Source organism: Pleurodeles waltl, chromosome 4_1 (genome assembly GCF_031143425.1).
Source record: "Pleurodeles waltl isolate 20211129_DDA chromosome 4_1, aPleWal1.hap1.20221129, whole genome shotgun sequence".
In the NCBI taxonomy this organism is placed as follows: Eukaryota; Metazoa; Chordata; class Amphibia; order Caudata; family Salamandridae; genus Pleurodeles; species Pleurodeles waltl.
In genome coordinates, this window is record NC_090442.1 from 357,395,737 (window position 1) to 357,420,056 (window position 24,320).

The 24,320-nt window shown below is 42.5% G+C and overlaps 1 protein-coding gene across 20 annotated transcripts in view; it reads left to right on the forward strand.

Moving 5' to 3' along the window:
* PLEKHA5 (pleckstrin homology domain containing A5) overlaps window positions 1-24,320 on the forward strand; it is a 991,819-nt gene that overhangs the window by 276,145 nt on the left and 691,354 nt on the right. For 5 of the 20 annotated variants that reach the window (XM_069228503.1, XM_069228505.1, XM_069228507.1 and 2 more), the window contains exon 1: window positions 22,891-23,053. The exons of 14 other annotated variants lie outside the window; for them this stretch is intronic. The gene's annotated coding sequence lies outside the window, so the exon portion shown is untranslated. Of the gene's footprint in view, window positions 1-22,890; window positions 23,054-24,320 lie in introns of those variants that run through there. One more of the 20 variants, XM_069228501.1, reaches the window with a different exon arrangement.

Here is a 24,320-nt window from a genome sequence, read left to right on the forward strand (position 1 = left end):
AACCAGTCCTCCCCACCCAAATCTACCCCACACTTGTCACTCCAATTCAGTACACCCACCCCAATATAATCAAATCCATCCCACTCCAGTCCAACTCACCCCATTTCAGTCCACCCCACTCCAATCCTCCTCTGTCCACTCAATCCATCCGACTCTATCCCAGTCCAGTCCAACCCACTCCACCCCAGTCCAACCCACTCCACCCTATGGCACCCCATTCCACTCGGACACTGCACTCAATGCCTCTATCTGCCACTGATCTCCTCTCAACTCTACGACTCTACTCTTCCTACTCCAATCTACAATGTACTCCAGCAAATCCATTCTACACTACTCCCCCACTCCACTCTGACACTTCACACCACTAACGTTTAGCCATGCTGAACAGCAGCCACACTTGTGTACAACATGGCAAAAACACATTGGCAAGCCAATAACGCTTTTGTAGACGAGACCTATTGGCTTTTCCAATGCTTGTTGTTAAAGTAAGTGTACATGATAAAATACCATGGATGTGCACAATATAAATTACTATTTATTACTGTTGTTTGGCGAGGGGGTGGGCATTGTCCCTCCAAACTGTTAACAGTGGTAATAAGTGGAATATTGTATTATTGGCATATTACACAGTGGTGATCGTCACTGGGCATTTATAGTTAAAACCACATTTCCACAGGAAAATTGATTTTTTGGTTTGCTAATAACGTTTGGTGAAATTTGATGAATCGTTACAAAACTTCCCAAAAAGGGTCGCATTTAGTTTGTCCCTCAGGTCCATCGGGGTAAATTGGGTCCGGCTGCTGTGTCTGGATCATTGGTCAGCGGCCGATCAGTGGACTGGACTGCACTGGATCTTGCTTGCTGGTTGCAGGGAGTGATGCCTTCACTCTGGAGGGAGGTTCTTGGCAGTTTTTAGAAGGTTGGAGATCTTGTGGAGTTTCTTAGAGTCCATCCGATGTCCAGTCGACCCCCTCAGCAGTGATTATCGAGTCCTGGGTGCAGCAGGCAGGGTTTGGCGCCTTTTTCTTCTTACAGCAGGAATTCTGTTTTCAAGACTTAGGTCTTCTTTGTCGCTCGTCTTCTTGTGCCCGTCGAACCTGATCTGCAGGTCTACGGATGCCCCTAAATACTGCATTTAAGGGCCACTTAGGGGAATACCTGGTAGTGGCCAATGGCCAATCTACCTTAGGGTGGCTACACCCACTATGTGACCACTTCCTGGGAGGGAAGGTCACATCCCTAACCCTGCTTAGCTATTTTTCTGCCATGCAAGGCAAATGAAATGGAGAGATCACCTCGCCTCCTACACTTGAAGGGTGGTGCAGGCAGAGGGTGGTCAGTCCTCCTAGTTTTTTTGCTTTTTCCCGCCTTTGCTCCCGCTAAAAGTGGGGGTTTGCAACGGAGGCGGCCACCTGTTGCTAACAGCAGGGCTGGGGGTTGAGTTTTAAGGGCGGCAAGCCCTGTGAAGCTCACAGACAGGGTAGTGCACATTCATGGGGAGGGGAGGTGTAACACCTCTACCCAGAAAGGGCTTTTTTCTGGTTCCAGAGAGCAAAGACCCAGGGTTCAGATTGGCCTTCATGTAGCTGTGAAACCTATACTGACCAATGTCCAGCTCATGCATTTAAAATGCCTGCTCTGTACACTTCCTATGTCCCCGGTTGGGCAAGGATACCTATGCCCACACATGCATTATAGTGCACCCTGTCTTAGGACTGTAAGGCCTGCCAGAGGGGTGGCTTACCTATATTGCATGCAGTGTGTAGTAGACAGGTCACATAGGCTGTGTGCCATGCCATGTTTATATTTTAGGATTGCATCAGGATTCTCAGCCTGCAATGGCAGGGCTGAGTGCACTTGGATGCAGGGTCCCTGAGGGTGGCACAATCTGTGCTGCTGCCCTCAGGGGGCTTACCCTTAGTACCCCATGCCTTGGGTATCTAAGTGCCATGTACTAGGGACTAATAGTGGCAGTTGGCAATTGTGGCAATGCATCACCACAGTTTAGGGAAAGAGATCTGGCCCTGGGAGCATGGTTAACAGGGGCCCAGGACACTTACAACTTTGAAACCACAGCATGTACCAGGCAAAATGTGGGGGGCTAACCATGTCAAAAGGGGCACTTTCTCACAATATCTCTCTCTCTCTCTCTCTCTCTCTATATATATATATATATATATATATATATATATATATATATATATATATATATATATATTTATTTCTGTCACGGCTCTAACTGTAAAATAAGCCAATTTCTGAGAAAATGAGAAGCGTTCCTTGGGTGATTTTATCTGCTTCAGATATTTTAGGGTCCCTACAAATTGATTTAAATACACTTACATTTCAAGATGTCAAGCAGAGTTGCCTACGTTCTTCTTTTTCAGTCTGTATGGAGCCTCTAGGCTCCCAAAAAACAACAATTAGCACTTGCTCTTAGTGGAAGAAAACCAACTAATTCACGATATGCAGTATTTGCGACTGCCAGCTTGGAAGCATCATGAATGGAGATGTTATTTCACTAATTTGTTTGCTGATGTTGCAGTCCCCAACTTCTTTTCGCCTCATAATTAAAAGCGACACCTGAGCATGCAGATAAGTATGGCGTGCTAAATGTCAGATGGCCGATTTGTAAACTCAGATGTGAAAGGAATTGATTGTTGATTCTAAGTACGCTGTGAGAGAGCTTGTTTTCTGTTTGTAGCTTCACTGGTCTAGTGGTTTGTGATCCCTTGGTCATAGCAAAGATTTCAGCAGGAACAGAAACTTCCAATCGATAAATGGCCTTTCTCCCCTAGTAGAAGCCTGAGGTACTTTTGAGCAATTCTCTCTTGCAAGAAACACTGTTTTCCTTCATGTTGTACAAGATCTGGATTTGAGGTACTACAGTACCTGTTAAGCTTTCAAAATTCAGTTTACCATTTTCTCTGTGGGCTTCATGCTTTCTCGCTGTTCATTTTAGAATCGCTGATGACAGCGCCCCCCCCCCCCCAAAGTTTTTAACTGTATCCTTGAAATCAAGAGCCCTACTCCATGTAGTCAATCCATGTAATCAAACTCCTGAAGATAATTAAAAAAAAACGCATTTTGTTATATAACCCTCACCCACCAGGGTTGCCTCTTAGTGGCATGCTTTATCATAGAGTTATTCCCATTGCGTTACGGAGCTAAGCATGCTACTGCCAAGGGAAGACATGAGAGCACTGTGTGGTAAATACCACATGATGATAGAATAGGAGTTGGAGGGGTTGGTTTTGGGTAGCTTAAAAATACCTGCCTGGTAGGAAAACTGTTTCATTCTGCCCCCAGGTGGTATGATTAAAAAGGGGAAGAAGTGCAGAAACCCATAGTGGTTACAATGACCCTGGGTTCTGCTGGGTCTACCTTTTCAAGCCACTCATCTCTGTGGCAATCTTCAGGACCAAGGATCAAATCCCCTGATCCCACTCCGAATTTTCAACAATACACTCTGCGTGCATACACGAACATCTACACCTACTTGGCAAAAAGTTCTGCTTCTACCTGTAATAGACAATGGGAGAAGTCGATCAAACCAAACCCAGAAGGACACTTAACATAACAAATGTGGGACACTGGATCAGCATGCTCCATACAACCACCACAAAGTGAGTTGCAGGTTATTTGCTGTAAAACACAGGTATATTGGCTGTTCCAAGTGAGCACTTCTAATAAAGAAATAGTGAGATACCTGTGTTAAACACAATTAGAAGTGCTCACTTGGAACACCATTGAATAGGAAGAACCCTATGATGAAGCATGACCCCAAAGGGCAACCATGGTGGGTGAGAGTTATATAACAAAAAGCAAATTGTTTTTTACTTGTAGGAGGTTGATTACATGGAGTAGGGCTCCCCTGTTTTCAAGACTGTACATAAATATGAGGAGTGGCACCTCTCGTAATTCACCTTATTCCCCCTCCCCCTTTTGATAGCTTAACTGTACACTCATGTCGATCATGGCATCTCTGCACTTTGTCAAAGCAGCAACAACCTCAACATTCTAAAAAGTACAACAATCAAAAATGTGTTTTGGCTGGCAGCTAGGTTTAAAGCCTCACTGACAGTCTCAGTTATCCTGTGGGGGGACCTTTAAGAACATGTTTGTCCCATATTAATCTATTTTAGAATTTATATACGAGTCTCCAGTGGACAGCTGTGTACCTACTTTTAGTTCACATGCACTTTTAAAGCTCTCAGAGGTTAAGCTGAGCCCAGTACCTCATTCATACCATTCATGCATGTTAAAGAAGGCAGCACTGCTCATCTTAAGGCCCTTAAATTGGCAGAGGCTCTTGATAATCCTCAAACATTCAACGTGTACCTATATGAGGTCTATCACATGACTGCCTGTCTCCATTATCAATCTGTCACAAGTAAATTGGCCAGTTTTCGACCCTGCTCGGTCAGTCACATAACGCAAGTGGACAATAGGCCAAGAACGAAGAGTGCCAGCAGTATCCTGAGCAGTAACTAGTGCTGACTTATTCAAGTTTTGGACTGCTGGAGCCAGCTTGAAAATGTTAGTTGAGTGTATTATCAGCCCAAGAGCTAAGGAGAACCAGGGCATGGATTCAGAGCCGAGACAATTATGGGCCTTATGTGTCTTCATCTGTTTGTGCATTCATGTGTGCACATTTGTGTGTGTCTTTGTGTGACATTGTGTTCCTCCTTACTAAACAGAGTCGCTTTCTGAAACCTATGCCTGGTGTTAACGACCAACAAAAGAATACGATTCCTCTGCCCCATTGTAAGGGGTTCCTCTTTAGCACACTTGTGTCCATGTATGAGATGGTAGTGACAATGGCATTAGAATGGTCATCGTATACATACTTTGGGTATTCATGGCATACTTGTGGCACCCTGGTAGTCATCATTGGTATATTAAGAGCATGACATGTCTACATTTAGGTTTCCCTGACATAATGGTGACTGCCCCTTGCATGATAATGGCCAGGACTGATGTATGGTGGCTATCCTGGCCATTATGGTGTCTAGCCTTGGCGCAGAAGTGGCCCTAGTATAATGGTGTGCATTATTGGCATACTGCAGGCATCCTTAGTGGTATGTGAGGGCCCGTGGACAATTATGCTAGTACCCAGGCATTTAAAGCAACAGCTGTACTCCGTCAATGTGAGGCGCATGTAAGCACTGGATGAAAATTACAAGCTGATGGTTGGGGGACTGTGTATTTCTTAATCATGTAAAGTGATATTTTGAAGGCAAAAAATGTTTTTTTCAGAAAAGGTTTTTTTGGAAAATATAATTTGTTTGCCCAAAATTGAAAGTTGTGTTCGATAGGAAAATAGGTGGTTTTCAACTTCCAACACACCATCTACAAACACCCTTCCCCTCTCTTCCCCAATTACACACAACCATACAATCCCCACACTTCACTCCACCACACACATTACCTCTTTGAGTCATCACATTAACACTTACTCCCCTGACACACATCCATCGCCTCTTACACACCTCGTACATTCATCTCCAAAACACATCAACACCCCATGTAACACTCTAATTCCACTCACCAGCACTATCTCACATACAAATCCCTCACCAAAAACAACTGCATCAATATCCCCTCTTACTATTCCACAAAAACAATACAGACCACACACATCAGCACATCAAATCATCACAAACTTGCATTATACTTATCGTCACACCCACTCCCACCCTCAGGACTACACAAAGAATACAAGTCCCGTTCTATCTTTACCCCTACTTTCTCACTCTTCACAAACACCTACCAAAAGCACCCCAACCCAGCAACTTTCATTCACTCGCCTCTCCTCCATTGCACAATTTAGAGCCTTACATCATGATACACATGCTCCTCCACCACCCCTACCCCTTACTCCATCCACACTAAACAGACGCAAACAAAATAAACAACATGCCACTCTTAACAATCTCGCATCCCCTTGTCTATTACATAATAAGACTACCCTACTAAAAACATTACACTCTTCATGTCTCTCTCAGCCACCGAGTCCACCACCCACACACACAGACCCAACTAAATGCCTCCTTAACCTGCTGAAAGAGGAACACTAAATTGAAAAGCAAGACTGTTGTGAGCCTCAAACAATTATCACAACTAACAATACTCCTGCTTCAAGCTCATATTATACTACTTACCCTTCTCCTAAACAAAACAACACTACCACACCTTTTCTAAACTGCCAGCTCATAAATGCTCGATCACTCTCAAAAAACAAGCACCACATCTACGACCTGCTCACAGACACACAACCTGACTTACTATTCATAACTGAATCCTGGTTGGGAGATGACATGGCCCCAGTGTTGCACGAAGCCCTTCCTCCGGGCTATCAAACCATCACACAAAACCGTATAGGCAAGAGAGGAGGTGGACTAGCTATTATATTCAAACAGGCAATAAACCTCAGTAAAACAGACACCATTTCCATACAAGGTAGTGAAGACCCCCTCACCTATTTCAAATTCCTCCTATAACTTTCTCCTCCTTTACAAACCTCCACCTAACAACTCCACATTCCCAGATGCTTTTCTAGATACATGCTCAAACCTTATTACACTGTACTCCAACCTATGCATTCTTGGGGATCTAAACATTTGGTTTGACAAACCCATTATGCCCCATCCAAAAGCTATCACCACTGGCCTAGTAGCATTGAACCTACATCAGATTGTACACAATCCCACACACATCGCTGGACACATCCTAGATGTCATTTTTGCTAAGCCTGAACTAGTTACCGGCCATAACATCATGCCAATCACTTGGTCAGACCACCATTTGATAACTTTCCAACATAAAACTCCACAAATCAACACACCCCACAACTACTTACATACATGCACCGATTGACCATGGAGCAAACTCCATTTTGATGACTTAGAAACGCAACTAACAGCCAACACAGATCTAGATACAATTAATTATGTTCCAAAACTTTGAATGGCTACAGGAAGCTTTTGATATCCTAATACCACTCAGAAAAACTAAACACAACAAAAGAAAACCAACACCGTGGAGAAACACAGAACTTAAAAAGATAAAGCAACAAATCAGAAAGTTACAGCGGACCTGGCTCAAAACAAACAGTCAAGACAAACTGCAGCTAAACAAACTTAACAGAATATACAAATCATCAATCAAAAAAGCTAAAAAAAAAAAAAAAAAAAAAAGGTACTTCTCAGACAGAATTCAAAATGCTAAATCTACAACCAAGGATTTTTTTTTAATTCTCAATGAATTTCGAAAACCTACATTCATGGAAGGAAGTTATCCCACTACTCAAGATTTCACAAACAAATTGGCAACTCACTACACAACCAAGGCAGACACATTGTACTCCTATTTAAAACCGAAGAAAACCATCAGCACCAACCCCTTTCCTAAAATACCCTCTAAGAATAAACCAACCCAGCCTCTACAGTCCTTCCAACAAATATCCCAAGGTGAATTTATGGATTTGGTCAAAGCAAGCAGGCCTTCCGGTTGCCCTTCTGACCCTTGTCCACCACAAATCTTCAAGAACATTCTTTTATCTAAGTCTGCTGCCACACCTGTAAGAAGAATCATCAACAACTCTTTAACTACAGGAACTTTTCCTGTTGACCTAACAAAGGCATACATACGACCGTTATTAAAGAAAACAAACCTAGACCCGCAGGACCCCAACAACTACAGACCAATCACAAATGGACCTTTCCTGGGCAAATTGATAGAAAGAGCAGCATTCGCCCACATGTCATAATTCATTGAAGACAAATCTATACTTTCAGACTTCCAAACTGGATTCTGCCCAGGAAGAGGCACTGAATCGGCACTCATAGCAATCTGGGATGATCTTAAAAACACAGTCGACCGCAATAGAGTTGCTGCACTACTTCTCTTGGACCTCTCGGCTGCCTTTGATACGGTTGACCATGACACCCTAATTCAAAGACTCCACGAAGCCGGTATACAAGGGACTGCTCTCAACTGGATTACTTCCTATCTAATATCATCTACTCGCCCCCCTTCTTGTCCAAACCCTACCTCACAAAAGCAGGGGTCCCCAAGGATCAATCATATCACCTTTGCTTTTCAACATCTACATGATATTATTACCAGAACTGATCAATGATTTTCATCTCACATGCTACAACTATGCAGATGAGACACAAATACTACTTAAATTAGAATGTCCCAAAAACATTGAAAACTCAGAAATCTTCAGTTGCCTCAGAGCCGTTGATCAGTGGATGACCTGGAGCCATCTCAAACTAAATACCTCCAAAACAGAAATACTCATATGTGGTGACTGGAAAAGTTATGACCCTCTGTGCATCTGGCCTGACGATCTCGGACCACCTCCTCAATTATCCAAGGAAGTTAAAAACCTTGGAATCACCATGGATTCCAAGTTAACTATGAATGCCCAAGTGGACAAATTAGCACGAACAAGCTTCATCACCTTGAAGACTCTACGACGCATCCTCCCCCCACCTCGGATTTCCACACAAGGTGCAAGCTACTATCTCGCTTGTACTATCCAAACTGGATTATGCCAATGGCCTCTACCATGGATCATCTCTAGCGATTATGAAAAAACGACAACGTATTCAAAACTCCGCAGCCAGGCTACTATTACATGTAAAGCCGCAAGCCCACATCTTCCCTGCCTTGAGAGCACTACACTGGTTACCCGTTGCCAGAAGATGCACTTTAAAGCTGCTTTGTATCGCCCACAAAGCTATACATGGAACCGGACCGCTTTTTATCAGAAACAAAATAACCAAATACATCCAACAAAACAAAGAAACCTCCGCTCAAGATAGGCACCCCGCCTTACAACACCACCATACAAGAAAAAGACTATAGGTGGTACATCCTTCTCCGTTCAAGCAGCCAAACTATGGAATTAATTACCCCCAACTGTAAGAACCAGAGATAACTTTCTTGTCTTCAGAAAACGACTCAAGAGTTGGCTCTTTCCTTCATAACCACCATATTCAAACAACTATGGACTGCATATGCCTATGACGATAAATATTTTTTCTGATTATGTGTATATTTCTAGTTATGTATAGTTCTTTGGAAAATATGTATTGCTACTATGTCATAACAATAAAATACACACACTCTTTAAACCTGTTTGACTAAGTATATTTACCCATGGTTCTAATTATGTATTGTATGTACATATATGTGTGTGTATTCGTGTGTGTGTGTGTGTATATATATATATATATGTATATGTATGTATGTGTGTATATTGTTCTGTGCTTGGCATGTTCGTGGTTCATTGCATGGCTCCTGGGTGGGTTGTTATACTAGATATCTACGAATCCCTGCTTTCATCTTATCACACTTAGCTACCTATCATCATATGTCATGTCTCTATCAATCTATCCTCCATTCCCACTCTGACTCATCCCAAATCCATGCTTCTACTTTCATCTCCTAAATAACTCTGCCTAAGCTCTTCCCTCCGCTTCCACTTTTAACTCGCCAAACCTCACTCTACTACCATGACCTCCCAAACAACCCTACTAAATTCGCCCTCATTTATCTCACCCTGCTACTATGATCTCCCTAACCCTTCCACAGACTCTTCCCTCCTCCATCCCCCTTTACTCATGACAAGCCTTTGGGATGAGTAAATGAGGGATGTACTCCCAATTAACACTTCTGGATTTCTTTCCTCCTCCACCCCTCCATTACTCCAGTCAATCTAACTAACAAACTCTCATATCCGCAGCTCAAATTAACTCATAATAATACTAAAACTGTACTCTTATTTCCTGATACCTATCCATCACTAATTCCTTTTGGGTTCCGGAGTAGCGTGCTACTCGCCAAAAAGCGCTTTGACGCCTTGTCAGGGGTAGTAAGCACTATATAAATACTATTACAATACAATTACAATACAATAGTGCTTCATAACACTGACAATGTCACAAAGCTCTACTATTTGCTTTAACTTCCCTTTCAACATTTGTGGTTGCATGTAGGTTGAATGTAGGGTTTCCAGCGTTCAGCACAAAAAAAGGTTGAGGTGTGTGAACTTCAAAAACATAATTTCAACATGTAGGAGTGTACATCATAGCACTTAAACATTAAGGTTTGCAGGGTGTAAAAATAGGTACATTCACACATAACTGGTCTCCTAGATTATGAGATTCTGTGGACTGGAAACTGCTCTTTTTAGTGAATTCCAGTTGTTTGTCATTTTTTTCTTTGCAGGATTAGAGCTCCAGGACTTACCTATCTGGACAGGGGAAGAGCTTCAGCAAGTTTGCAATTTTTTGTTTTGAGGTGTAGCCAAAAGAGAGGTAAAATTGGAATGTATTTTCTCTAGTAACAAGAGCTTTTGATTGGGTAAACCGATCTTAGCTTTGGTCCAAAATGATTTTTAAATCATGCCAATTTTCCCTCCGGTTTAGTCTTAACATTGCAACGACTCCACATATTCACTTGTGAAATAGCTTTAGGTGGTAGCTGTAGTGAAATTTTCATTATGGAACAGTTACAGACTGAAAAATCCTGGTACAGAGGCAAAGTTAATTACAACTATTAATCACTCTCTAGTCCAACTACCCATCAGAGTGTAAATCGACTTAATGATATATTTCCCTTCCCTGTGGTACCCCCTCACATGTCCCCTTCATATTCCTTTATGATTTCAAAAGTATCATTAGTTTTGAAAAGGTAAAGGATTCAGAACAACAAAGACGTAATACCTTGTCCTAACAGTTTTAGGGTGGTATTCCCTCAACATTTTGCTTGCCTCTCTCCATTTTTCTAACTTTGTTTTTGCTAGTTTTAAGACTCTTTGCACGTTGCCACTGCTATCTAATGCTAAAGTGCTTGTTCTCTCTTCCCTAAAAACGGTAACATTGGCTTAACCCTAATTGGCATATTTAATTTGCTTGCAAGTCCCTAGTAACATGCTCTGCAATTGCCCAGAGCTTGTAAATCAAATACTACTAGTGGACCTGCAGCACTCATTGTGCCAGCCACTTAAGTAGCCCTCTAATCATGACTCAGGCCTGCTTTGCAGAGCCTGTATGTGTTGTTGACCCTGCCACCATGATCTGGCAGGATAAACCTCTTGTAGGTCTAAACCTTCCCTCTTTATGCATATGCATACATAGGCCCTCAACAACCCAGAGAGCACTGTGCAATGTATTTAAAAGGTAGGACATGTAGTTTTAAGTTTTACATGTTCTGGAAGTGAAAAACTGCCAAAGTAATTTTTCAGTACTGAAAGGCCTCTCTCTCCCATAAGCTATCATTGGGATTACTTTATCACATCTTATTAATGTAATTCTCATTCTGGAAGAGCTACGTTTGTCGTGTTTGGTGTCACTAGACTCACAATTTAAAATCACAGCTTATGGGGAAGAAATTGCACTTTAGCAAATGTAACTTTTAGAAAGTTGGCATCTACTTGCTTTAGCCATCTTGTGCCTTTTGCCTTTCTATGGTCAGTCTGGGCTGGGTGACATCTGGGCTTTGTGTATTCTCTCTAGACAGCCACACAAAGGGAGCCAGGGTGTGAGTGCATGCATCTCTTGGGAAAATGTGAGGGAAGAACTGGGCCCAGCCTGTCTGTGTTTTGAATATTGCCACTTTTTACTTGGTGCTTACCTCACTTTTCCCATATTTTCACTGTGTTTACAGTGTGGTGGGGCCCAAAACACCCTTTATACTGGTTTTGGGCACACTTTGTAAGGTTTTCATGCTCTGCCACTGGAACAATTCTGCCTGTGTATATGAGAACTTTGTTGAAGCGGTTTCTGGATTTTACTCTTCTTTAGGCAGACTGTTGTTACAGACTTACTACACTTACTTGGGTCCTTGCGGGGATGCTGAAGACTCTGACGTCCCGAATCCATGTGTGGAAATTGCGGACATGCTTTAGGAAGAGTCCGCGATGAGAACAGGTGCTGCGTTGTTTCTCCAGCCGTGAGGCAGGTGCCGCGTTGAATTTTCAGCAACGGTACGGGCCGTGCGTTAATTTTTCTGATGCGCACACACAGCTGTGCATGGATTTTCCCCCCGCAAGTTACCAGCTTCCACTTCTAAGGACCAACGGACTGGATTTGGCACCACTTAGCAAGTCAGGACACCCAGCAGAAGAGCCCAGACACTGGCAGATAAAGTCTTTTGATGTCCCTGAGACTTCAGAACAGGGGGCAAGCTCAGTCAAAGCCCTTGGAGAAACTTCACAAGCAGGATTTCAGAAAGGAAAGTCCAGTTCTTTCCCTCTTCATGCAGAAGCAGCAGCAGGCCAGCACAGCAAAGCAACAGGCCGAGTGGCAGGTACTCCTCAAGCATCAAACTCTTTTCCTTGTAAGAGATTTCTCTTCGTCCAGAAGTAATCTGAAAATCTGGGGTTTTGGGTCCACTACTTGCACTCATTTCTGCCTTTGAAGTAGGCAAACCTCAAAGGAAAGTCTCTGTCTTTCACAAGATCCTGCCTTGCTAGGCCTAGCCCCAGACACACTCCAGGGGGTTGGAGTCTGCATTGTGCGAGGACATGCACAGCCTTTTCAGATGTGTCGGTTCCCCCCTCCCCACTGTAGCCCAGGAGACCCATCAGGATATGCAGGACACTCCCCAGCTCCTTTGTGTCAATGTCAAGAGGGAATTCACAAACAGCCCAACTGTCAGTATGACCCTGACTTGGATTCCACAGGCAGGCAGAGGCACAGAATGGTTAAGCAAGAAAATGCCCACTTTCTAATAGTGGCATTTTTAAACAGACAATCAAAAAAACCAACTCTACCAAAAGATGTATTATTATATTGTGAGATCAGAGATCCCAAACTCTAAATCTCTACCTGCTCCCAATGGGGAAACTGCACTTAAACAATATTTAAATGCAGTCTCCATGTTAACCTGTGTGAGAGATAGGCCTTGCAATAGTGAAAAACTAATTTGGCAGTAAAACACATCAGTATGTGTCCTACCTTTTAAATACACTGCACCCTGCCCGTGGGCCTACCTAGGGCCTACGTTAGGAGTGACTTAAGTGTAGTAACAGGGAAGCGTTGGGGCTGAGGCTGGGTGCACTTGCCAGGTCGAATTGGCAGTTTAAAACTGCACACACACACTGCTGTGGCAGGTCTGAGACATGTTTACAGGGCTACTCATGTGAGTGGCACAATCAGTGCTGCAGGCCCACTAGTAGCATTTGATTTACAGGCCCTGGGCACTTCTAGTGCACTTTACTAGAAACATACTAGTAAATCAAATATGCCAATCATGGCTAACCAATACAATTTAGACAGAGAGCGTATGCACTTTAGCACTGGCTAGCAGTGGTAAAATGCCCAGAATTGGTTAGCAGTGGTAAAGTGCCCAGAGTCCTAAAGCCAATAACAACTGGTCAGAAACAAATAGGAGGAAGGAGGCAAAAGGTTTGGAGATGCCCTGCAAAATGGACCAGATCGAACAAGCATCAACACTACACTCCAGGGTTTACTTACTTTCTGATGCAAACCTTAACTTTGGCAATTTTTGCTACATGTAGGGGTTATGGTCCTACTGTCTCATTTTTTATTTTCTGCATGGGGGTTTGTTTTTACTTCTTTGTCTGCCGTAGTTTTCTTGGTGATATTCCTTTTCTCATAACATCCATTCTCTTGGGGTTGATACTTGTCCTGGTTATCTGGCATGATGTTAATTGGTTTCAATGTGTACGTTTTCGCAGCCTTGAAAAAGTCCGGTGGACAAAGAATGTCAGCTGCCTCTTGAAAAAAGTACTGTGAATTATGTTATGAAGAGTTTGGACAAGTAAAAGATAAGAAGTATACAGACTGGTTTACCGGTGTGTGTTCCACTTATCACGGTCTCTTCATACTACTAATAGATCCTCTATGTGCGCTCCAGTTCCTTCTCCACAACACTTTACTGCTCCCTTTGTATTCCTGTCGGATAACTAGGCCAGGCACTTGAAGTAAATTGCACTCCCTTCCCACTTGATGCTTGAGAGGATGTCTTGCACTTTCTCATTGCCTGTTCTCTTTAGATTGTCCACTGCTTCAGGCAACTTTCTTAGTGGTGATGCAGTATCCCTTAACGTAGAAAAAACAGGCTCAAAGAAATTCTTAACAAAGTTTTCCAACTGCATTTCTTGATTATTAAGTAGTTAGTTGACAAAGGGGTACGGAGACATCCCCATTAGGTATATCAGAATTCCTAATATGACACTTTGCAGGACTCGTCATAGAAAAGCCATGCTTAGTCTTTTTTCCATCACCCTAATCAGGTGCCTTTTTTTTTCTTCTTGGCTGAGGAGAGTTAGCAATTGTGTCCGTTGTTGAAGTAATACCTAAAAGCTCATTTTACACACACGTTATTTACTCCCCCGGCTAGAATGACAATTTGTGAGTCAGTCTATGTAATAACGAGGGGAGGGTTGCATGAAGCTTCCATAATTTCACGTTTTGCAACCCCCAGTCTCTCCTCAACTGTACTTACTTTATTATTTAATACCCCCATTGCACTTGCCAAAACAATTGCAATTGAAAAATGGGCTAAACATTTCATACAATTAGAGGTTCCTGAAGCTTTCTTTTTACCCATGGTAGTTTAATCTTTTGATGTACAAAGTCCAAAAACGGTAGCCCTGCCTCCTCTGGGCTCTGATAGCCACAAACTGGCCCTATCTTGACGCATTCTTTGTCTGGGTGGGCCCTGCGCAGCAGGTGAGAGTTAGGATCTTAATAGCAGTTCTATTGCATTTGGCCCCACCTCCTGGCTGCTCCTCCTCTAACGGGCACAAAACTCCCTGGGCTTTTTTGTCCTGGCCCCCACATAGCCCTTTTACTAGAGCATCCTGTGCTGTGGGTGAAAGTTATGTGATAAATAGCACTTGTGTTGCATTTGGCCCTGCCTCCTGCTAGCTTTTCCTCTGACAGGCACAAGACTCGCTGAGCCTTTGTGCCCTGGCCCCAGCATGTTCCTTTTAACAGTGCATTGCATGCTGCAGGTGAGAGTTATGCACGTCTCCCATTATTAGCCATTTTTGGGATGTCTCTTTTTCTGATGATTGTGGACTATGGCAATTTTTTTCATGTGGGTCTTGTGGCCATAAGCAGCTACTGGTGTGGAAACTCTTGCTAACCACTGATTCAGCAGGGTTGTAACACTTACACTCACATTGTGCACTTGATTTGCTAAAGGTCAACTATGTTGAACAGTCCTGAATGGTGTGGTGGTGTGGACGAATTATTTTTTTTATATGTAATCTTCTTATTTGACCCTTTGCTACTGGTGTATGAAACCAGAGGAAATAACAGATCGTTTCTGCAAAATCTGCTCTCACCACTGTATAGTGACAGCAGAAAAGCAGCCACTAGTCTCCCACTTACCATGGAAAAGAGAAACAGCCTCCCAGAGAGCTTTGAGTGTGACGGGCAGTCCGGGATTACAGGCACATGGGGAGCCTATGAAAAGGGAAGCTACTACACAGAGCAGCAACATATCAAATTGTGCAGTTGACCATTACACATTAATTAAGAATCATAAATCCCTTGGCATTGCTATCAAAGTTTAAACTCAACCTCATACCTGCACCAGAGACATTTCTCAGTGCCATATGCTTTACTAGTTCCTTTTTCACCACTTTTGGGCCCATTGATCTTCCACGTCAAATAGTCTTAAGCCCCATTCCTCTTGACTTTATACACCATTGCACAAGGTGACATAATTTGTTCCTTTTGATTCGCCTAACATTTCGATTTTGAGGACATCCAAATCTTTATTCTTTTCCCGCCCTTGACACCTTTGCTCCATCTTCAAATTTCTAACTTTGTCTCTGCATAAATGCATTGGTGGGCTCTACAGTCCTGGGAGCTTAACACTTGAAATCATAATTAAATTTCTGGCTGCTTCAGGCCCTTTCTCATGTTCCCTGATGGCACTCATGTTAACCCCAAATCCTTCACTCTTTCATACGTTATACATTTGTTTCTCCCATTCAGCACAACAATCCCAGACCTAGAAAAATCATAAAAATGTTACTAGACCTGCAGATTGAGTAACTTCAATAATCTACTGGACCTAACCGTAGTGTACTTGACCAGTAAACATGTCTTGGACTGTGTGATCATAGGCAAATATTTTAGTTTCCAGTGACCTTTTTATTCATTCTCGTATAGAAGAGCACATTTTAATGTGTGACCTCTGCACCTCTGCTGTACACAAACATCGTTTGATTGAGTAAATATACTAAATACTTGCTCCATCTATAAAATAAAAATCTAGCCCACATACAGGGGTCTAGATACATGATCTATGACTTCCCTCTACGTTTACAATACCATTGCCATCAGGGCAAGAGTGTTTCTCAATTTATGTTTAAACACTCATGTTTAATAAATATATTACTAAAGCATGATGTAGTAGCACACTGTCATTTATAGACAGTACATTTCCAAGAAATGCCCCAAAACCTTTCCACTAACTTGCAGCTTTAGTGATAAAACTGTAGTGTAATAACAATCTGTGAAAATGGGTTTCAGAAAACATATTTATCCTTTGCACATCACTAAGTTAAGTGTTCTGAATTGTTTTCATCCTATTAAATTATTTTTTCATCACACAGATGTACATCAACTGGACTTTCACAACTGCTAAAATATGTTTTAAAATGTTTATACAGCTGACTTAGTCATTTAAATTTTGTGCATCTTTGTACAGCAGATTAGACAGTTCACCTTATAAAATCCTGGAACTCTGCAGTCAGATGGAAAATTAATTGTAAGAAGACAAACTGACCTTTGACCTCTGTCTCTGAACACAGAACAGATGTCACAAGAGAAGAATATGATTTAAAGGTATCTGTATTGCTCCTTCACTTCTTGACTGAACAGAGCACCTGTTCTTTCTCAACTTGCCAGAGTGGATGTTTGAGGTCTAGAGCCACCTAATCTCTTCATCTGTGATTAGGCTACCAAAGCTGAACTCCAAGTACATAATATCCACAAATCTGCCTCTACTGGTCATGTTTCTTCTAAAGAGTGTAGTTATGAGCAGAATCAACTATTACCATAGTCTGCTTCTGGGTCTCCCTAAGTATGCCTCATGCCACTTTGACAAAGTCATCACCTGGGGCAACCTTAACTCTATCCAGCACCCCTCCCAACCCCCTCCCACCCCCTTGTCATCTGCATCAGGCTATTGCCTTTCTGCCAGCAGCTGATCCCAAAACAAATGATTCATGTTTGTTTATAAACCAATTTACAGGTTCTCTTCATACCTATCCATTACTCTTTCCCTCTACTCGGCTGCCAAACCTCCCCTGCACATCATATATGCTGCTATTCTTTCCATATTCTTACACCAATTTCTGGAATTACCTCCCTTTAGATATTGCGTTCTTAAAAGCCGTCCTTGTTTTGGGGGATAGAGGGAGTGCATGTGCCTTTTAACTATATTTATGGGCAATAAATGTCTTCTATCTCTGATTCCTCTGTGGAAATGTGTTCTAATTTGCACATATATTCTAATGCTGGTAATTACAGTTCTGTGGTTTCCTTTCTTGTCATCAACCTTGTCGACTTCAAAATTACACTTGTGAAACAAGTGCTCATGGTCTGGCATCAAATCTGTCTTTGAAAGCAGTTACTGTGGTAGGGTATTTTGTGTGTCTGAAGTTGAGTATGAACAGTAGTTTCCCGTTTGCCGTTATCTCCTGAGATGACCTGTGGATTCAGAGACTCTGGAAAGAGGTGAACAGGCAGTTAAGAAATGACCTAGAATGTCACCTGCAAGTACTGAGAAAACGAACAGCCTTCTCACAATACCAATGACACAAATAGATATAATTCACCATAAATATCCCTCCAAAGCGAAGTACAAACGAGCATGTTGGTTCCCTATAAGTAGAAGAAATGGGTTAAGAAACAAGCAACGAGGTAGTTTGTCTCTGTAGGTGACGGGAGTAAGAATAGTCCTTTGCTCGCTACTACCCCACAAGTGCACTCCTTACAAACGTTAGGCTTGTTGATGCACAAAGGTCATTCATGTACTTGCTACTCTGAGGTCTTAGATGAACGGGAATGATTAGAGGTGGGGATTGTGAGACCCAGTCATGTAGCAGAAAGAATGAGTTACTACTAAGTTGCAGGTAGATTATAGAGCATGGTCGTCTAAGTACAACAGCAAGTGGACTTATGACAAGGAGTTATGAGACAAGGAATGTTAGTTTGTACTGGCTTAAAGTTGCACAGTGTTTCCATGTTGAGTTCGCTTTCAGGGCTAACCAGGATAGCGAACCGTAGGTTTGAAAATCAACAATAACAATTGTAGGAACAATATCCCTACAGTGGTTATAGATGATTAGCAACAATTCTGTAAAGTGCCTCTTCGCTCACTCGTTGGCCTTTCCTGAGTGATTGGAATGGGGTTTCTTGCAGGGCTGGTAGCCTGTTGATCCTTGGTCAGAGACTTGGTTACTCTTCGCAACAGGATTCTCTCTATCTGGAAATCTTTCAAGTAAGGACAAATTCAGTTTAGAGATACCTTTTTTCTCCTCCTGTCTCTAGGACAGTGGACTACTTAATATAATTCATATACGAATAGACAGCAAAAACCAATAGGTTCAAATCTCACTCTAAGAAGAGCCAACCCCTCTCCTTTGATAGAGTGTCGAAATTCTGCCAAGATTACACCTGACTAGTCTCTGTCATGGCCTGATACATTGATATAATACCATGTGGGAAATAATGAGGGCAGTCCTGTTCTGGGTTAATATGAGACCTAAGATTATGTTAGGCAACCTGCCCCTCAAGCTGCCCGAGCACGATGCTAGACTCCCTCTTCCGATGAAAGTGCCCATAGCTCCCAAGTGTCTCCTGCATGAGAGCTACTCATTGGTGCACAAACTGGCCCTTGGTGCACTCCTGACCAGAGAGGCCAGGGATGTGGAATTACTATTGCCCGATGTTCAGGACATATTTGGAGGCGCAGCTAACAAGTTTTCAAGTTCATATTGTCTACTCGACCAACTGCCTGCAGAACAAATCCTTTATCTGCCACTTGTTCTGTACCACAGCATATTTGTTGAATAGAAGATTGTCTGAGGTCAAGATGAACACCCACATGTAGAAGGTTTTCCAAAATGTATATATGGTGTGTTTATTTTATAGAAAAAGCATTCATATAGCATTTTCTACCTCTGACAGAGTTATCACCTGGGGCAGCGCTTTCTACCCCTGTCAAGACACTGAAGTGCTTTGTAGCAAGTACCATTCTGCTACGGAACTCGAATTTAATGGGTGAATTCAGCGGATGATCATTATTGGGGATAGTATTGTGTTCTCAAAGGAAGACCCGCCCATGTATATAACACAGTTTCTTCTTTGTGGAGTTAGATGGGATTACTTGTTTGAGATACTTATGTTCATGCAAATGATTGATTGGATGGGTGGATAAATAGGGTAGAGCAAAACCTTACTATAGGGCAAGTTTTCTAACAAAACTATAAGAGCTTTAAGCTCAGCTTGCAATACTGAAAGTGGTCCAATGTAAAAACATGCATACATTTGCAAATTGTAGCTATGTGTGACTACTTATAGTGCTGCCTGAGTGTCCCTTGATTATATGCATAAACATGCAGTAGAATGAGAGCCGCATTGCTGAGTGTTTCAATATAGCATGGTCCCAAATAATATTTACAATTTAGGGGGGAAAAGGTGAAAATGGCATGCAGTTTTGCTAAACGGTTGTTTGTTTTTTAAGGAGAACTTCAAATAGCATTTCTCTCAAGGCATAATTTAATAAAAAGCGTTTGATGCATGCCAGTTTGTAAAAGAATCGAGAATTAGTGTAAAACTAGGAAGGGCATAGTTATGGTTATCGTGTGAAAACAAGCATGATCTAGGCCAATATATCTCGCTTTGGGATATGTTGGCTTTTCCAATGCCTTTTAGCCTTGCTGTACAGCATCAGCAAGATGCAATGTAGCATGGTAAGAAGCTTAAAAAACATGTGATAATGCAGCAGTGTCATTATGTATGAACACACATGCTCTATTAAGCATGCATGCCTTCAAAATGACATGCCATTTCTTAAATTTACCCATTGGTAAAGAAAAATAAATGAACGTAGTGAAAAAGGTGCTTTTAAGGCAGACAGGCTGGCAACAATGTGTTTTGCCTGGTCCTCTGTCTAAAAAAAAATAAAATTAAAAAAAATTAAAAAAGACAGTTTGCAGTAATAGGAAAGCAGGTTTGTGGGGGAGGGGGACAGCGCTCTAGGGAGAAGCACACAGGTGAGAAAGCAACATGGGAGAGAAACACGAGGGCGAGCACAACATGGAGGGGAATAGATTCCCTCCCTGCCCTCCCCTTCTCCCCCAAACACCCCCACTTTTTTATTGGAGGGCAATCACCCGCTTTGAAAAAAGTATTGCTCTGGCAGGAGTATGTTTCTAACTTTATCCACTGTTGGAACAGGTTGGAAAGGAGTTTGTGAGTTTACACAAACTCCCAGGTCATTCCAGCCCTGAAACTACCACTTCCCATTCACTTTGAGACCAAGTGAATAGATTTGTTCCCACAAAAATCTTCTTGCGAGTAAATCTGTACTTTTGCACATCTAAACCAGTCTTGCATGTGTATAGCTTTGACAGTCTGGCCTGTAACCTCTTGAATCTACAATACCCTGCATAGTTCATTTAGTTATATAATGAAAATGTGTAATTGATCTGGTGCTTGGTAGATGTTCATAATTTTGGTAAACATAATTATGGTAGACAAGAGAACTGCAGTATTGTGAAATTAAGGGATTTACACAAGAATTACACAATGCAGTCAAATGAAGAATGTTGCACTGTAAGCGATTCCATGTATCCTCGGATTGCAACATAGGCCCTGGAGTGCAAATATAATCATGGTTTATTTAGAGTAACATTTTGTGAAATTCAGTGCCTAAAAGTAAATTAGTCAGAGCAAGAGGCTTCCTCAGAAACGAAGGTAAGAAACCGAGCATTGCTTTAGTTGGAACAATAATATATCCTGAACCTGGCAATAATCAGTCCTCCGGCATAATGAAGGTGCTTGCATGTTCTGAGCCGTAATGAGATCAGCAGCTTATCTGAACAGAGTCCATTAATAAATAGCCTGTTGGTATTTATAGTTTTCAACAGAAATATAACCTTGCTATGTTCAGAGTCTGGCATAATCATAGCCTTGCTAGAATCCAAGCTGAGATAATATGAGAGGATATTAACATAGCTCTGATAGAAGTAGAACACTGCTATGTTTTGTCATCTCGCTGCATGGCACTCAAAGGGATAAGAGGATCTCTGAAGCATCTCATCCCTTGGACAAGTAGACATTTTATAAAATTCCACACCTCTGAAGTTGATAAAGGCCTTACCTCTGTAGTTGATAAAGGCCTTACCTCCTGGTCAGTGTGTTGGCCAGTGAGGCCTTGCAAAAGGTAGGATATGAGCCACTCTTTATCTGCCCCAGGAGAAATAATGGTGGCATGTGGCCTCCCTGTCTAAGCCTGGTGTTGTGGGTGTGGACACTCACTTGCAGAGACCCACCACCCCCATTGGATGAGGATACCCTGCCTCATATACTGAAGAGGAAGCAATCTGTATACCTGTACAGCAGATGGCACCTAGCTCAGCCTTTCATGTTTCGCAGTAACTTTCCCCCACGTTAGGGACTCTAGACTAAGATCCTAGAGCCATGTGTAAACTGGTTTCATGCACCCAACAAAGGTGAGACCAAACAGGCACTGTTCGTCTGGACCTCCTTGTGTCCCTTTACTGGCTTGAAAAGAACCTGCAGAGGGCATTGTTCTCACATTTATATGAGTTCCTTTTAGAGAAGATGAAAGGTCCCATTCCTTTCTTTGTAGTGAAACAGTAGTTATGTCCCCTTTTGGGGATTCTTACCCTGCTACCACCTGGAACCCAGCCCCGTCACCCCAGCATGAAAGTGAAATATTTGACCACATTGTTCATCTTTATTGTGGCAGTGGAGATTGGCTGAAACATTCTGATGATGGTGGGTGGTTTGACTAATAAGATCGGCCAAATCCCTGGAACAGTAAACAATTTGTAGGGCATTGCACCCCTAAGCAGAACATTTTGCTGTCTCTGCTAGTGTTGTGCTCCTAAACTGCACCCCTATAAATGCATTTAGATGGTGGCTTTATAATTCAATAGTTTGTGTATATGAGGTATACCAAAAGCAGTGCGAAGAGCATATTCGAAATGTACAGTTTTATTTTATAAGTAAATTTGAAAATCATGGCTAAGTTCATTCTCTGGCTCAGTGTTGTCTAAAGATCACAACTTGTTAGAAATATGCGAAATCCATTGCATTGCAAATGCTTGGTTTTTTTTGCTCCCACCACCCATTTCACTGTAGATTTGACACTTTGCCATATGTTCAGTTTTGTTGACGTTACTTTGCCTGCTCTGTTCTTTGGTAAGCCTGCCAGGCTTTGTCTTTGACAAGACCTGATTAATTTCAGAGTCATTAAGCTGTCATCAAGGTCATTTGCCAGCCTGCCTAAAGTTTCCACTTTATTGCACCAGCTATGGGCTTGCCTTGACAAATCCGAAGAGGTTTTTCCGCCTGGGGGCAAGCTTCAGTGAAATACAGCCTTCAATTATCTGTCGCAGGAGCGGCTCCCAATCTGATGAGCCGCTCGAACCACCACGGGCCGGATCGATAGAGTTTGGGTAGCTCCGAGTGTGTTCATAGCGGTTAATGACGAGATTGGATTTGCAGCTCCGTCGGCTGGCTGCGGAAGTAGGCCATCGCATGCCGAGATGGAGGAACAAGCGCCTGGAAATGGGATACTGCGCATGCGCAAGTCAAGTTATACTCTGCCACTGCTGTTCGCCGAGTTACTCGCTCGTGAGGCTGTCATTGAGCCAAGGAGGACGAGCTCACAGTGCGCCCTTCTTGTCATCACTATATAGCAAAGCATGGAATTTATTTTAGAAGAGGGGCTATAGAGGTCGGTGGGAATGCTCGGTCCTCGCTGCTCGCCAAAAAAAGACGAACGTCAGGTGAGTCAACCTGCATCCTTTCACTCATGATTCGTCGAGATTTGTCTAATGTGCGTGTCGCTCACCTGTGCACTTTTTCATCAGTAATGCTCCATCTAGAACCCTATGCTTGTTTGTGCAGCTTTTCACTCAGTGGGGAGGAATGCTATGAATCAGACAATTCTAAGGGAGTAGGAGTCGCGGCAGCTTGTGTTTGTGAAGGCAGAGGTGCTGGGAGCGCGGCACGTCCCTTGCTCTGTAAAAAGAAATGCAATTTAAACGTGTTAGGAGGATCCAGTTGTTGTTCGCGTGTATAGAATTCAGTAGCACTCAGTTTAAGCTTTCGAAATCCCACAGTAATATGGTAGCAGCGTGTGCATCTCAGCTTCTATAATTTTACATGGAACGTTGGAGAGAAATCCTCCCATCCGTGATTTTCTTGCTTGAAGAACGTGTCATTTTCTCTCCACGTTATTTGAGAAATGTTTCTTACTGACGTGAAAGAATTGGCTAGGATTTGCCTGAAGCGCGGTCCGTTTGCATTCGTGTTTTTTTTGTTGCTGTTTTTACATTCTCGACACCATTTTTTCACCGGTGTCCCTGCATATATTTCAAGCCTCGTCTGGGGTGTTTTACACTACTCGAATTATTAACTGCGTTCACCCGTGGCTGCTGTTGTTTCTTAATCGCTTAGTATTGTAAAAAGGGCCTCGAGCGCCTTGTCTTTTTAAGGTTTCTCTTTGTGGGTTTGAGTAGGTTGTTGCACTGCAACTATGGAAGGAGTTCTTTCTTGAACGCCAGGTAACGTGTGTATATTTAAACCCCATTACACCGAGCTTTGATGACGCACGAGTTTGCAGCACCCACTCATATTTTATTAACTCTGTCATGTATTTTCTATGCGAAGATTGCCTCTTCGTATTAGAAATTACTACTTAAGTCTCAGCGGACTTGGCTTCCTCAAACTAGACGTCGCGTGGATAGGTTGATTTATATATAGATCATTGAATATTGGTAAGGACTTTATTGGGATGAAAGGAATCTGAAATGTGCAAATTCGGGCATTGGATGCTGTTGTAATTGGATTACATTAGTAGCCTGGGAAACGCATTATGAAGAGAATACTCGAGGCGCCTGGAATTCAGCCAGCCCCTGTGGTACCTCGAGCGGGGGTGACGGAAGAAGCACCTCTTTTCAGAATGTTTTTTGTGTTGTTCTAAGCAGGTGATTAACGCAACCACGTTACATCTTAAGCACCATGCGCGGAGAGCTTGCCAGCTGCAAAGGT